The sequence below is a fragment of the Myxocyprinus asiaticus genome, chromosome 7 (genome assembly GCF_019703515.2).
Source record: "Myxocyprinus asiaticus isolate MX2 ecotype Aquarium Trade chromosome 7, UBuf_Myxa_2, whole genome shotgun sequence".
NCBI classification, from domain to species: Eukaryota; Metazoa; Chordata; class Actinopteri; order Cypriniformes; family Catostomidae; genus Myxocyprinus; species Myxocyprinus asiaticus.
The window spans coordinates 20,455,664-20,471,440 of NC_059350.1; positions in this window are offsets into that span (position 1 = coordinate 20,455,664).

Below are 15,777 nucleotides of genomic sequence, written 5' to 3' on the forward strand. Positions count from 1 at the left end.
TTGGTGAACAGGTCACATTAATCAAAGACTGGCGATTTTGCCCTATGACCAGAGCCAGTCCTGCCCCATTTTTGCACCCAAGGCAAGACCCCCCATTTTCTTGAGTACATTGTGTAACATTAATGTTACTATAGACTAAAACATCTCTAGACATTTTAACATGACACAGCATAAGTTGAAGTTTATCAAAATTACCTTTTACAAAAGTAGCCTATGTGGCAGTACCATTGTACAGTCAGGGGCACAACTACCTATTTTCGAGGATGTATGCGACAACTACAATGGCGCCCCCCTTTCGGTCTCTTCGGGGGGATAGGTGGGGTTCTCCCTGAAAGTTTTCGCCTTTTGGGGGGTGAAAGGCACAAGACATCCTAAGTACAAGAAAGTCAAGATACTGTCACCCTTGAACTTGCTGAACATGAACGTGGCCCTCTTGGCGTGCTGCCAGCGTCCCCCTTAATATGTCGCCCCTATACACTGCATACATTGCATTTATGGTTTTTGCACCTCTGTGTATAGTGTTGGTAACAGATGGTAATACCAGGGTACTTTGATATTTGCATTTGTTTTTTCTCCAGTAACTAACTTGTTATGGAGTTTATCGTTCCATGCCACAGTCGCCTTTGGCTTGCTCACTGGGGGCCTAAGGGCTAACAATTTTAATGCATTAGAAATTTCTGTAAAGCTGCTATGAAACAATGTCTATTGTGAAAAAAACAAATGCTACACAAATAATACTGACAACTTCAAGTTTCATTTCAATGGATTGTAGGTACATTTCCATTTTATCCAGCGCTATTTTGTTCTCTGTCTTATAAAGTATGCCTTTACAGTTTTACTGAGCGTGATGCCGCCCCAAAAAATTCAGTCCATGCATGAAACTTCTAAATGATTATGAATGAATCGCGTGCTGATTCACAATGTTTTTCCAGTACGTCAGACCAATGCATAAAAATGAACTGACTCAAAAGAGTCATTCATTCATGAATTGGGCATCGCTGGTTCTGACACAGCCCCTGCTCAAATGAGCTTAAGGATGTTCTGGGGAGAGCAGCACTACATGTTATTGAAGCACTTTGTTCGACACAGATTCTACACATGCTGAAATTGATCGGTGTCCCCAAAAAAGATGGTGCCCTAGGCAGTTGCCTATGTTGCCTCAGGTGACAAAATTGTGCCCATTCAGTGTGAACTGGCTTTATTGAAGTCGCCTCTGAAAATGTATCTGGGACGGAAAGTAATTTAACATTGAAATAAGTTTAATTGGTCTTTTACAGCCTCCAACTCTTGACGAGAGAGACAAAAACATGTGCTTTTGTCTTTAACAGTGAATGACCTATTCTCCTTTATTCTTATTTCAACACTAATGCTAATTGTCTAACATTTCATGTACAGGCTTTCATATTCAGAGAGAATATTCATGATGTTCTAAGTAGTTGTGACATGGCTAATGAGGTCCGGCCATCTGTTTATGAACATTCTGGAGAGGGAGAGAGACAGGGTGAGAGGGATTCAGTAGCTCTTTCCAGAAATGGGTGCAGGCCCTGGTTTCCACTTCAATGAATCTAAACACATAAGGATGTTTTAAATGCAGTGACTTAGACAGTGAGCCAGCTCCCATTGAGTTTGTGAGAGAGTGAGTGAGTCATTAGTTGTGCTGAGCTGCTGGGCCACCTGCCCAGGATCAACAACATCTAAATCATTGGCCTTTGCCATTAGACCACACGAAATTTCCTTCATTCCCGTCCTTTTACTCTGCTTCAGTTTGACTCCCTGCCTCTGTTCGTCTCTCGAGGATGCGACCAGAGTTCAGTAAATGAGAGGAAAAGTTCTCTTTTCCCAGACTCTGGTCTCATCCTCTTTCCCTCTACCATTTAATCTTGCACCTTGGCATCTGTGTATCTCCTCTTCTCTAATACCTTTTGTCTTTCTCTGTCACATTCTTTCCCTCTTCTCTTTTCATTCTTTTGTCATTCTCTGTCAACTTTCTTTTTCTTTCTTTCTTTCTTTCTTTCTTACTTTCTTTACATTAGGCCCTACCCCTTAAAAGCTACTGATAGTGAAATAAGACTACTAAAAGCCAGTCAAGATGCTGAGTTTAGTAAATGTTAAATGGGTAGTTCACTTCAAAATGAAAATGTTGTCATCAGTTACTCACCCTCATGTTGTTCTAAACCTGTAAGACTTCTGTGGTACATACAAGGCGATGTCAGGAAGAATGACAGCCTCAGCCAACATTCTCTTTCATTGTATGGAAGAAAGGTAACACTTTTAAAGTTCCCTTTATTAAAGGTTACAAAGGCGTTCATTAATTAATTATAAGTCATTTACTAATGCATTAAAAATCAATGATATGGTTATAACAACATGCATAAAAGGGACATTTTCAAGCAATACTTGCCAAATAGTGAGCCATTTTTCTTCATGTTATAAATGCTTAATAACACATGATCAACATTAATAATTATGCAAATTTACCTTAATGTAAAGTAGACACATATGAGGAATTTAAGGTATTGTCAACATCAGAAACCTACAGTATGTATAAAGTTTTGTATGATTTAATGGTCATTATGCTTTATTATATGATATATGGTGTGAATGAGCATGAGGACCTGACATTTTTTTTGCAGAGGACTTCAGGTAACTAGGACTAGGTAAGTTGGGAATCCACTCAAGAGTAGCACCATTCTTTTGACATCAACGTGACAAAGAAAGTGACAACACAAGTGAGTCAAGGCATTACAGTAATTAATATAAACGCAAAGTGGACAGTAGCAAAATGACATAATCCCTTTTTTTAATCTCACTATAATAATTTTTTTATTATAATGTTTTGCTGAATTGTTACATAAATCATGAATCAGGGCATTTTATGCTTTTGATTAATATAAGTATGAATAAGGGTATTTATTAAGCATTTATAACAAGCAAATTAAATTGCTCACTATTTGCGAAATATTGCATTAAAGTTGCCCTTTTTATTAATGTTGTTATAACTGCATATCAATGATTAATAATGCATTTTAAATGACTTATTATTCATTAATAAACCTTTTATAAACCCTTCACAAAGGAAACAATGTACAGTCTTACCAAAAGACTAGCATAATACCCTTGAAATTACCAGTTTGTAACCTAAAAAAAATTCCTCGTAAACCCCCCCCCCCCACACACACACACACACACCACATCCCGCCACACACACTCCCAACACCAACCAATCACACGCATACTCACACATGCCTTTCATCATCCATGACCATCTCTTTCTAATTCCTCTGCAGACCAGAAGGAACCTGCACTACTTACTATGAGGTCTAGTGGATTGGATAATGTCAAATAAACCACATCATTTATGACCATTTTATGCTTGGCCTCCCAAATTTCATTCTGATCACACAGAAAGCTTCCCATCCTGAAAGGTTAGCATAGGGTTAGCACACAGATGGATTTTCTTTTTTCTCATTCTTTTTTCCTTTCCCTAGGCTAATTATTTGTAAACGGTTCCAGTAGGGGCCAACGGCACTACCCAAAGTAGACACATAGATTTGCCTCCCATCTGTCAGTGCAAATTGCAGCAGGGGCTTCATTCTGATTTTGCATCTCAGGCTTTACAGCAAATTAGTTGAAAGGGAGGAATGGCCTTCAAGCTTTGTGTGAGTGCGTAGTAGCACTGATGGTGGTCCTTCTACATGATCCCAGCAGTACCCCACGCCTGACCCATCTGTTCCGATTCGACCTCCTTTAATCTCTATCAGGAAAACATCTACTGTTTGTGTGCAACCCAAACTGCTAGGACGCTTGACCAATGTTGACCACATCTACTGCCAAAAGTGACGGTTACAAATATTTGAGTTGAACACAAACACTGACCATGTTTACATGCACTTAAGAAAGCGGTTTATTCCAGGGTTTTTGCAGGAAGCAGCTTTCTGAAACATCATGTAAACGAGAACGCTGATTTCCTCACTCTGTTCAAGGGATTTAGAGAAAGGTTTCTCCCGGTGAAAGCTGCTTATGTGGCCATGTATACACATAAGCGCCGTTCTTACAGGTTTTTGGGCAGTGCGCATGTGCATGAACAAACAGAATAACAAACGTCATAGGATGGAGCCCAACAACAAGTCAACAAAACATTTCTGGGAGTACAGTGGGAAAAGCACATACACTATAAACTATACCCATTTATAAACACCACTGTAAAATATAGACGGTCCCTCACCTTCGGGTATATGCACTCATACACTGTGGGAATCCCAGAGTTTACATAAAGGGAAACCCCACTATTGAAGCAGTTCTGCTGCAGGTCGCGATAGAAAGGTAGGGTAAGGAAACAAACACAGCAACTACTCTGGAATATCTGAAAATAAAGCAGATCCCATGTTTGTTATTTACACAAGCATCGCGGGGAAATTACGTTGCTGTGGAGAAAGCTGCTTACTGACCGAGCCGTACGTATACGAGAGTAAAAAATATGCCACTTATACTTCATATAAACTGGAACACTGCTTTCTCGCAATACGGTGCATTCTCGCAATAACCCTTTTTCTGGTGTCCATGTAAATGTAGTCAATGTGGCATTTACCAGCTCTCGTTATTTGATCTGAGAAAACTGATAAAAGTCACAGTGAAAGATGTACATATATGCACTGTAATATATTAGAAAGCACTCATCTTAAAAGGATAGTTCACCCAAAACTGAAAAGGAGATATTAGGCAGAATGACAGAAAAAAATTCATGAAACAACTTGATGGTAAGTAAATGGTGACAGAATTAAAAAAATTTGGGAAACTATCCCTATAAGATATACCACAACATTAAAATCACCTGCCTAATATTGTGTAGATCCCCCTCATGCCGCCAAAATAGCGCCAACCCGCATCTCAGAATAGCATTCTGAGATGCTATTCTTCTCACCACAATTGTACAGAGTGGTTATCTGATTTACCGTGGACTTTGTCAGTTCGAACCAGTCTGGCCATTCTCTATTGACCTCTCTCATCAACAAGGCATTTCCATCCACAGAACTGCCACTCACTGGATGTTTTTTTGTTTTTGGCACCATTTTGAATAAATTCTAGAGACTGCTGTGTGTGAAAATCCCAGGAGATCAGCAGTTACAGAAATACACAAACCAGCCCGTCTTGCACCAACAATCATCCATGCAATTATCTAATCAGCCAATCATGTGGCAGCAGTGCAGTGCATAAACTCATGCAGAAACGGGTCAGGAGCTTCAGTTAATGTTCACATCAACCATCAGAATGGGGGAAAATGTGATCTCAGTGATTTGGACCGTGGCATGTGCCAAAAACATAAAACATTTAATGAGGGGCAGTTCTATGGATGGAAATGCCTTGTTGATGAGAGAGGTCAACCAAGAATTGCCAGACTGGTTTGAACTCACAAAGTCTACGGTAACTCAGATAACCGCTCTGTTCAATTGTGGTGAGAAGAATATTTCTTAGAATGCTATTCTGAGATGCAGGTTGGCGCTGTTTTGGCGGCACGAGGGGGGACCTACACAATATTCGGCAGGTGGTTTTAATGATGTGGCTGATCGGTGTATATGCAAGTTATAATTTAAGCAAAAGGTTCAACAAAAGTCCAAGTAAAACTGATAAATGATATGCCTATTAATGCAGAGAGCAGGCTGATTATGTTGATTTGATTTCTAAGTATGAGTTTCTGCGCAAGTGAGCCAGGAATACATCACAAATGTCATGCCTGTGAATATACTATGATTTTAAAGTGGACAAGCTTGCGCTCTGACTGACTTAAGAACCATAAAGCACTGATCTACAATGTGTGTGAGATATTCTGAAATGTGACATGGAACACTGTTTACTCAGTCTGCTTTTTTTCCAGTAAGAGCCGGTGCCCAGATCTGATAGTGCCGAAAGGATCAGATGCACAGTGGGCAGGCAGTAGATCAGTCCTGTGTGCTTCGAGCTGAGCTCTAGCTTTCATCTCAGTTCAAAAAGTCATGAGTCTGTAACTACACAATGTTTTATTGTCCCATTGAAGGTTATGAGGTCTCATTCGCAGAATAATATTTCCCTGCTTGGCCCTTTGGCTATTCCTTTATATCAAAAACCGAACTGAAAACTTTGCTTTGACATGCATCTTATTACCAGGAATGACTCGTTCCAGTAGTAGTAAGCTCAGTTTTCTATGTCCATGTGTTTTTGTTACTACCTTTTTTCCATAGGGGAAAAGGTAAGTTCAACAGAAACCATAGAACAACAGCTTTGTAGTATTTTTTCAACCTGCCACACTGAATGAAACACAAACTGTGGCCAGTGTTGTATTTGCTTATTCAGTCCTTGGCGGGCATTTGGTTGCTGTTCTTGATGCCACAAATATAGTGCAAGTCAAGCATTTACATTGAATTTCTTATGTCGCCTCGTTCCGTTTGGTCCAAAATGCTTTCCTGCACATTTTGAAAAGCTGCTGCTTGTGAAACAGTTTGCTATTTATGCATGTTATTTTTTTATTTTACCAGTAACCATTGGTTGTTCCTGCACATCTGGGTGTTAGTCAGTTCCGCCTGCAGGTTCTCATTAGCTCCCGGATGACGCGGGTGTCAGGGTGTTCCTCCAGGTCTGCCCAGTGAGTGGTGGCCTGAGTCATTGTGATTGAGATGGTGGAGCCAGGGCCTCGGACTTTTCCCAGCAGGACCTTAAACCTCGCAAGAAGTGGGGTCATCACCCTGTCTAACAACCCACATCTTCTGTCATTCCTCAGCTACGTCATGGAGACAGTCTGTTCTGTTGAACCTAGGCAGGCATATAATGACTTCTGTCCTTCAACACACTCAAACACCCATGAAGCCTTATATTTACTCAATAAGATTTAATACACTGTCTGCATCGCAACTATCTGAATATTGCATGGATTCCTATTTCATTAGAAGACATAATAAGCTTTAAATCTATATTTAATTGAACAGAAATTTTGCCAATATTATCATTAATACTTAGGTATTTTCCAAAACCTAGTGAACTGCCTCTGGAGGCAGCACTTTAAGGTATGTAGCTGCCTCCTAAGGCCTTGTTTTTGTCAACTTCTAAAGCCAGAAAAAAATTATTTACGCAATTATGCGTACACAGATGCAAGCGCTTGGCTAACACAGTGCAAATGCGAGGTCTGGTGAACATGCTTAACATGCGTCCTTGCATTACTGTGGCGGTCTCAAATCTCAGTACTCAAAGGGATGAATGTGTTGCCTTTGAAAGTCTGTGCCATAGAACTGGATGGGTCTGTTCTAAAACATAGTGAGCTGCCTCCTGAGGCAGCATTTTAAGGTATCATACAGTATGCATGCTCCTGACTTGAAGGCTGTTCCAAATGGTATGTGCTTGATTTTGCTGCCTTCTAAGATATTTCGTTTTGGTGAAATTTCAACACTGAAAAGTATTGATAAAAAATAGTGTTAAAATAATAGAAAACTGATTATTTACCCAAAATGTACACTATAAGAAATTGCTGTAAATTTATGGGAATATTTCACAGCAAAAGTACTTTAATTTTACTGTAAAGTTGTGTGTTAATTAATGCTGTGACATTTCTTCGAAGTTTTTAAAGATCTTTTTTCTAGAAGTGCAAATAAACTATTGTCTTAGTAAATATGAGGTTGTGGAAACAACAAGTATAATAATAATATTTTCTATATGTATAGCTATACAAGATCATAAAATGTTGTTTAAAATAGTTAGATGAAGAAAGTGTCACACAGCAGGACACTGATGACAATGCATAAAATGTCATGTCAATTACCCACATAACTATGTGCAAATGTTTATTTTAAAAAATCAATGAAAACAAAGTTGGCCAGAATATGTTCGTACATATATAAATATAAACAAATATAAATATATGTAAAAAAAATTAAAAAACATATATTTTGCAGATGAATTGCTCATATTTTTACTCTATGTGAGTTTGTTGCGTCTTTATATCTGCAGCATTTTAAAAGCCCTATGCAAGCCCTATGCAAGCGCTGTTTCTGCTATCCTTTAAACAAAGTAAGCCTCAGTGACTCAAGTAGCCACAAAGTAATATTTTTCATGACTTATTTTCTGCATTTTTATCAGGCTCTGTAATGCTTTGCGGTGTGAATAAATTATGCAAATGACTATGCACTGCTCACAGCTTTACTGTTTACCGATTTTATTTAAGCTGCTGTTATTGTATTTGTTGTAACTTAGTTATTTGTCATTTTGTGATTTTTCAGAGCTCATCTTATACTTAATTATTTTATTTTTTTTGGTTGTCACCATTATAATGATTTGTATGTCAAATAATGAGGTCCAAACAAGGTAAAATAGACATACAGATATGTGCTCTGATATGTATGTTGTTTCAAAATAAAAGACATTACTGTTTTACAAAGTAAAAGCCATTGTATTTGTTGTACCTTATAGAGTTTAATGAATATCCGCTCTGGAATGGGGTCTGCGTGGGCTTGTTGGATCCCAGGGCATCCGCCCATAACACCTGTAGGACGGGCTGGTACTTGCGCAGCAGCGGGCTGGCCTAAATTTCCCAGCGGCCCACAGGGAAAAACGCTCCCGATGGCCAGTCCACCCCTGCATCGATGCCCGAGGCTTAGAACTTTTTAATGATATACAGTTTTTCAAGATTAATTACGTTCTTTACATTAAAACTATAGAGTAACTTTGAACAAATGTAAACAAAGAATGCTTCAGAGCCTGGGCGCCTTGAAAAACATTAGCAGGTTAATCAATACACCTGAAATTAAAAAGCTGTAGAGGGCACGCAAACCAAACATATCCTGCTGCATTGAGAAGGGTCTGTCAAGACTACTACAGGACATGCCCACTTCAAGCCAAACCAACTTCATGACACAGCCATTACAAGGCTAACTGGCTAGCTTGTGAGCTAAATGGAGAAAACTCAACAAAGAAATGGTTAATTTCACCATTTGTTCAGTAATAATATGATATGTGACGGGATTAGCTTTTATTTAATTTACTTTTTATTTAATTCAAGGGGATTTTTATTGTCAGCATATCCATATACATGTATACAGTAAGGATAAAATAACAATCGTGTTGAAATTTGTCTGTATGAATCACAAAGATTGGTGGGACTACTCTTTGCAGTTTACTTTCACAAATCAAGAAGGAGGGAAAAATAATTTCAGGTAAAAATTTCAGAGGACTTTTGACATCTCTGATGATTTGTTGAATTAACACCATGGATAGATAATATACATTTGGCAACTTTATTTCCCAGTGTCTTTCTCCATCTTAAATGCATTAACGTTTTGAAATGTGGAACAGGAAAGCGTCACAAATCTACACACACCCACACCTCAACAGTTCAGTTTTCCCCCTTCTCTCAGTCTGTCACAAAATTACAGTATGTGTAGGAGCCTATTTAGTAAAGTTATCATAATTCAGTATTTAAATCTATATATTTCATAATTCATCATTACACTTATTTCATACACTTACATAATTAATATTTACATATTTATACATTTATTTTACATTTGAGATATTTTATATAGTTTGCATGCATAATCTGTTCTGTTTATAAGTTTTACATTGATTTTGCATTGAGTTTTTCCAGCAGGCACTGAAAATGGTACTAGCCACAGGTGTTTGGTGTTTAGCGCAAAATTAGGATAGAGGAATCGCACCTTTTTTTTTTACCATATCCATGCATATGTGATTAGGGAGTAATATTTCTTTCCTTTTTTTGTTTTTGAGTAACAACTTACTGTAAAGAACACAAAGGACATTAAAGGAGACATTGTTCGATGTAAATGGATTGTGTGGATGTCAAAAAGCATCTGTGAAAAGGGAGAAACATTGAGAAAACCAAAATCAAGCAGCGGAACCCACCTGCACAGAACTGGCATATTGTACATCCTAGCCAGTATTAACGCATTACTCATTTTATGGTTGCATTATAACTAGAAAAAATATGATTATCTGGAGTTTCATTATTGTCTCATTTTTAAATGTAATTAATTTTGAGTTATGTAAAAACATTTGAGCAACTCTGGGAATTTCAGCTTGTGAAACGATAATGCAAGCACCAAAATAGGCCTATATATAAAATTTTCTGAAAATGAAAAGAGCTGTAGGCGAAATTATCCTGTGCTAGTTGGAGCATGTTTACTTAGAGGGTGTGGTGAATTACAACCGCCTGACTAACTTAAGTTAACAAAAACAGCAATTAGTTTGTAAGGTGAAGCCTCGTAAAATCCAACCTTAGCTCCACCAATTTAAAATACCACTTTGATTATATACTGTATATACATTGCTACTTGTTGCATGCAGAAGTGCTGGAACAATTGTCTTTGTGATCATTGGTTCACCTGCGTGTAGGGTTTCTCCAGGCTGTGAGAGGAGAGACAGCTGAGTAGGCGCAACGGTTAATAGTGGAATTCATTTGAAAAAAGTTTGCAGAAATTGTGCTTGCTGTGTGATTAAAGCAGGGACTAAAACGGTTCAAGGAAAACCGAAAACAAACAAAATGTTTAGCAGAACATAACCAAAAACTGGAACAAAGTGATTTTCAATTGTTTCAATTGAGTGAAAAGTTATTTTTAAATGCTGGTGACCAGTTATAACCGGTTAATTTTGTTCCGATAATTGTTTCATGAAACCAAAGGCCAAAGGGTTTATCACATTTCTGGAACTACACCACTTCCTGTTGCCCAAAAAAAAATGCAACGTGCTTTGATCCTGAAGGAAACTGCTGCAACACACATCTCTTTGCCTAATTGCCCATTGTGGATGTCATATTCTGTGAATTAAGACCTTTTTAACAACTATGTATAAATACTACATACAGTATATGTGCATGGCTAATCCAGATACAAGGAAAACATTATTAGAGGTAAAAAAGTACATTTCTCAGTTCTTTCCATGTTTTCACTGAATATTGTCAGATATGATGCATTAATACAGACTTGATGCTGCCGGGTGTTGAGAATATTTGAGAAAAAAAAAAAAATGTATGCTTATTTTCGCCTTGAGATAATAGCGCCCCTTACAGCAACAATGAAAATGCAACACATACTTGCGTTTTGCTATGAATTGCATTCTGACACATTTTGGAACACAAAATCGAGCTTGCATAGCTAGAAGTCTGTGCATTCACATCAGACAGCATCCAATGTCACTTTCCCCAGGAAGGCATTACCATAATGCACTGTGATGAGTGGACAAAACGAGAACAGTTTTGATTGTAAATATACTTACTATCCATTCAATACTGAAAAGTATCGATAAGAACGGATTAAACTATAGAAAATGAACTATTTTACTCGAAATATGTGTGTGATGCAGTTTGCCCATTAGAGTTTAGCTTACTGTCACCTGTATTGGAATCTACTGTGAGTGGCGTCTCCCATGTGGTTCGCATGAGTAAAGCTATTTTAATGGCTTGCAGAGTGTTTAATGGCACACCATGTAGAGTGTTCCAAATTAGTCATTTATGAGGTTCCATTACAGTTAGGATGCTGCCATAGAAGGCAGCTGCCTATGTAGGCAAGAGGCAGTGAGGCAGCTTACTAGGTTTTGGAACAGACTCTGTTCAAATTAACATAAATATATGAATGGATGTATTTATGTATGCTTTCTATAAATCTACATTTGCCAATTCTAGGAGGAGGGCTTCCTCAGTGAATTCTTGGTTCCTCCCCAGGTTTCCTCCTCATGAATTTACACACCTTGCTACTGTCATCTTTGGCTTGCTCACTGTGTATTGGCTTGTAAGGCACTACTCTCTGTAAAGCTGCTTTGGATCAACATGTATTGTAAAAAGCACTGTACAAATAATTAGAATTGAAGATTTAATTTTACGATTCATGCATATTAATTGATAAATTGTATATTTTAACATTTGTGAATAAATTAAATATACAGTGCATCCGGAAAGTATTCACAGCGCTTAACTTTTTCCACTTATTGTTATGTTACAGCCTTATTCCAAAATGGATTAAATTCATTATTTTCCTCAAAATTCTACAAACAATACCCCATAATGACAACGTGAAAGAAGTTTGTTTGAAATCTTTGCAAATATATTAAAAATAAAAAACGAAAAAAATCACATGTACATAAGTATTCACAGCCTTTGCTCAATACTTTGTTGAAGCACCTTTGACACCAATTACAGCCTCAAGTCTTTTTGAGTATAATGCAACAAGCTTGGCACACCTATTTTTGGGCAGTTTCTCCCATTTTTCTTTGCAGGACCTCTCAAGCTCCATCAGGTTGGATGGGGAGTGTCGGTGCACAGCCATTTTCAGATCTCTCCAGAGATGTTCAATCGGGTTCAAGTCTGGGCTTTGGCTGGGCCACTCAAGGACATTCACAGAGTTGTCCCGGAGCCACTCCTTTGTTATCTTGGCTGTGTGCTTAGGGTCGTTGTCCTTTTGGAAGATGAACCTTCACCCCAGTCTGAGGTCCAGAGTGCACTGGAGCAGGTTTTGATCAAGGATGTCTCTGTACATTGCTGCATTCATCTTTCCCTCGATCTTGACTAGTCTCCCAGTTCCTGCCGCTGAAAAACATCCCCACAGCATGATGCTGCCACCACCATGCTTCACTGTAGGGATGGTACTGGCCAGGTGATGAGCGGTGCCTGGTTTCCTCCAGACATGACGCTTTCCATTCAGGCCAAAGAGTTAAATCTTTGTTTCTCATGGTCTGAGAGTCCTTCAGGTGCCTTTTGGCAAACTCCAGGCGGGCTGTCATGTGCCTTTTAATGAGGAGTGTCTTCCATCTGGCCACTCTACCATACAGGCTTGATTGGTGGAGTGCTGCAGAGATGGTTGTTCTTCTGGAAGGTTCTCCTCTCTCCACAGAGGAATACTGGAGCTCTGTCAGAGTGACCATCGGGTTCTTGGTCACCTCCCTGACTAAGGCCCTTCTCCCCCGATCGCTCAGTTTGGCCAGGCGATCAGCTCTAGGAAGAGTCCTGGTGGTTCCAAACTTCTTACATTTACGGATGATGGAGGCCACTGTGCTCATTGGGACCTTCAATGCTGCAGAAATTTTTCTGTACCCTTCCCCAGATCTGTGCCTCGATACAATCCTGTCTCGGAGGTCTACAGACAATTCCTTGGACTTCATGGCTTGGTTTGTGCTCTGACATGCACTGTTAACTGTGGGACCTTATATAGACAGGTGTGTGCCTTTCCAATCAGCTGAATTTACCACAGGTGGACTCCAATCAAGTTGTAGAAACATCTCAAGGATGATCAGTGGAAACAGGATGCACCTGAGCTCAATTTTGAGTGTCATGGCAAAGGCTGTGAATACTTATGTACATGTGATTTTTTTCATTTTTTATTTTTAATAAATTTGCAAAGATTTCAAACAAAATTTTTTCACATTGTCATTCTGGGGTATTGTTTGTAGAATTTTGAGGAAAATAATGAATTTAATCCATTTTGGAATAAGGCTGTAACATAACAAAATGTGGAAAAAGTGAAGCGCTGTGAATACTTTCCGGATGCACTGTAAATTAAAAAATGTCAATTAAACACACACACGCACGCACACACACACACACACACACACACACACACACACACACACACACACACACACACAATGCTCTTGTAATTAGCAGTTTGTAACCTATAATCATGTCCTCGTAAACCACCCAAACCCACCCACAAACACACACACACACACACACACACACACACACACACACACACACACACACACACAAACACACATGCACACACGCACGCACATACACACACACACACACACACAGTCTCTGGACAACCATCATCCCCTTCAGCAGTCTTGTAACCAGCCAGGCAATCAATTGAGCAGTGCCAGTTACTATAAACAGACAATTGGTTCTGCTGCTTTTGTGCTGGAAAGCTTGTTTTGTAAATATCTTAGAGTACAAAGTATAAATCAGGACCAATGCAAACCCCCAAGTTTATCTTCAGCTAATTGCAAAGAAACAGTACCGGGGCTTGCGCTAGTTTGCTGCATTCCAGATGCTGATAGCACCAGCGGACCACCAAAGACATAAAGTACCTTTTACTGACTTAAGATGTACTGTATATAGACTCAGAAAAAGGCCTTTGCACCATTGTTTGTCCGTTTTGTGGCATGACAGTAAGGTTTCTGCTTCCCAAGCAGAGCAGTGTTCTGCCCCTGGTTCCTCTCCTTCACTTGAAGGAAGAAACCTAACTCTGTTAAACCACAACAATAACTTCTGTGCATATTATATATTTTGACATGGAGTATTACATACAGGCACCTGAGTGAATCCCAGCATATCAGTGTTATTCAGATAAAGTGTCTAGAAGAGCCCATAGACTGAGGTGCTGTGCTATATTCTCTCAGAGGCTTCCAAAACGAACACATGGGGAGAACAGTATATGAAAATGTTCAGAACTGTCATCGCTGAGTTGAGGCCCACTGTGTTGTGTGCCACAGATGGGAATTTTCCATTGTAATGCATGGCCCTTTCTGAATAGGAAATCATTGAGAATCAGCTAATGAGGCATAAATAACTAATCCAGAAGGTATTCATCTTGTAAATTGCAATGGATCTCGGTTTGTGTGTGTGTCATAACACACATACTTAGTGTTTCTAATCAGTCTCCAAATCAATGTCACATTTGCATGCATCCCTTTGATTCTCGCAAAATTTAGTCCATCTCTGCTTTTCCATGTGCCAAGCAACAAGGCCACAATGTGTGTTTTTTTATTACAGGTTTAATGAGCTGAGACATTACAATAGGATGCATTTGGCCCACCAAGTTTTCAGCGTTCTCTCTGAGAATCTGCATTGCTAAGTTCTTGGGCCTGTTTTGACGCAGCAGCAAAGCAGTTGATTGATCATCAATCATGGCTGTGTGCAGGAGAACTCTCAAAGACCTTTCAACACTTGTCTTTCCTCCGGGAGGGCCCTTTTTCTATCACTCTCAAACTGCGGTTTCTACGCCGCTTTGAGGGAAAGTCGCCTGCCAAATATGAGCACTTTGCAGACTCCAAATATTTGTATGGTCAATTGGACAGTGTACTGTTGTGGTCACAGCCCCACGAGTCATATCCAAACACTCTTGAGCTTTCTGAGTATCAATTCTTTAAAGAAATAATTCATCCAAAATTGAAAATTCTGTCAACATTTACTCTCCCTGATGTCTATCCAAACCTGTGTGACTTTCTTTCTTCTGTGAAATACACAAAATTTACCACATAATGCTAGTTATTTGTGACTCCGGGTTGTCAAACTCTATAAAGGACAAAACACACATACACACCACAAAAACACAGCAAAAGTAGTCGATACGATTAGATACAACAGTGCAAACTACACTGATAAGCCAAAACATTATGACCACTCACAGGTGAAGCGAATAACAGTGATGATCTCCTAACAAGGCCACATGTCAAGGTCTGGGTTGATTAGATGGTAAGTGTAAGAGGTTCATAGGGTGGGAAAGGAGGAAATGGGAAACTTGGAATTTCAACTCAAAGGTAGAATTTTAAGAAATCAGAAACAGGTGTTAGACATTATAGCACTCAGGTGTGTGCACCCTTACCGCTTTCTCTCTCTCCGGATGAACGCTTGACCATGCTCCCACTGCCACAGTAAGCAAACAATCAGTTCTTGTAGTCAACGTGTTGAATGCAGGAGAAATTGGTAGGAGTAAAGACATGTACGACTTTGACAAGGGCCAAAATGTTATGACCAGACAACTGGGTCAGAGCATCTCTGAAATGGCAAGGCTTGTTGGGTGCTTCTGG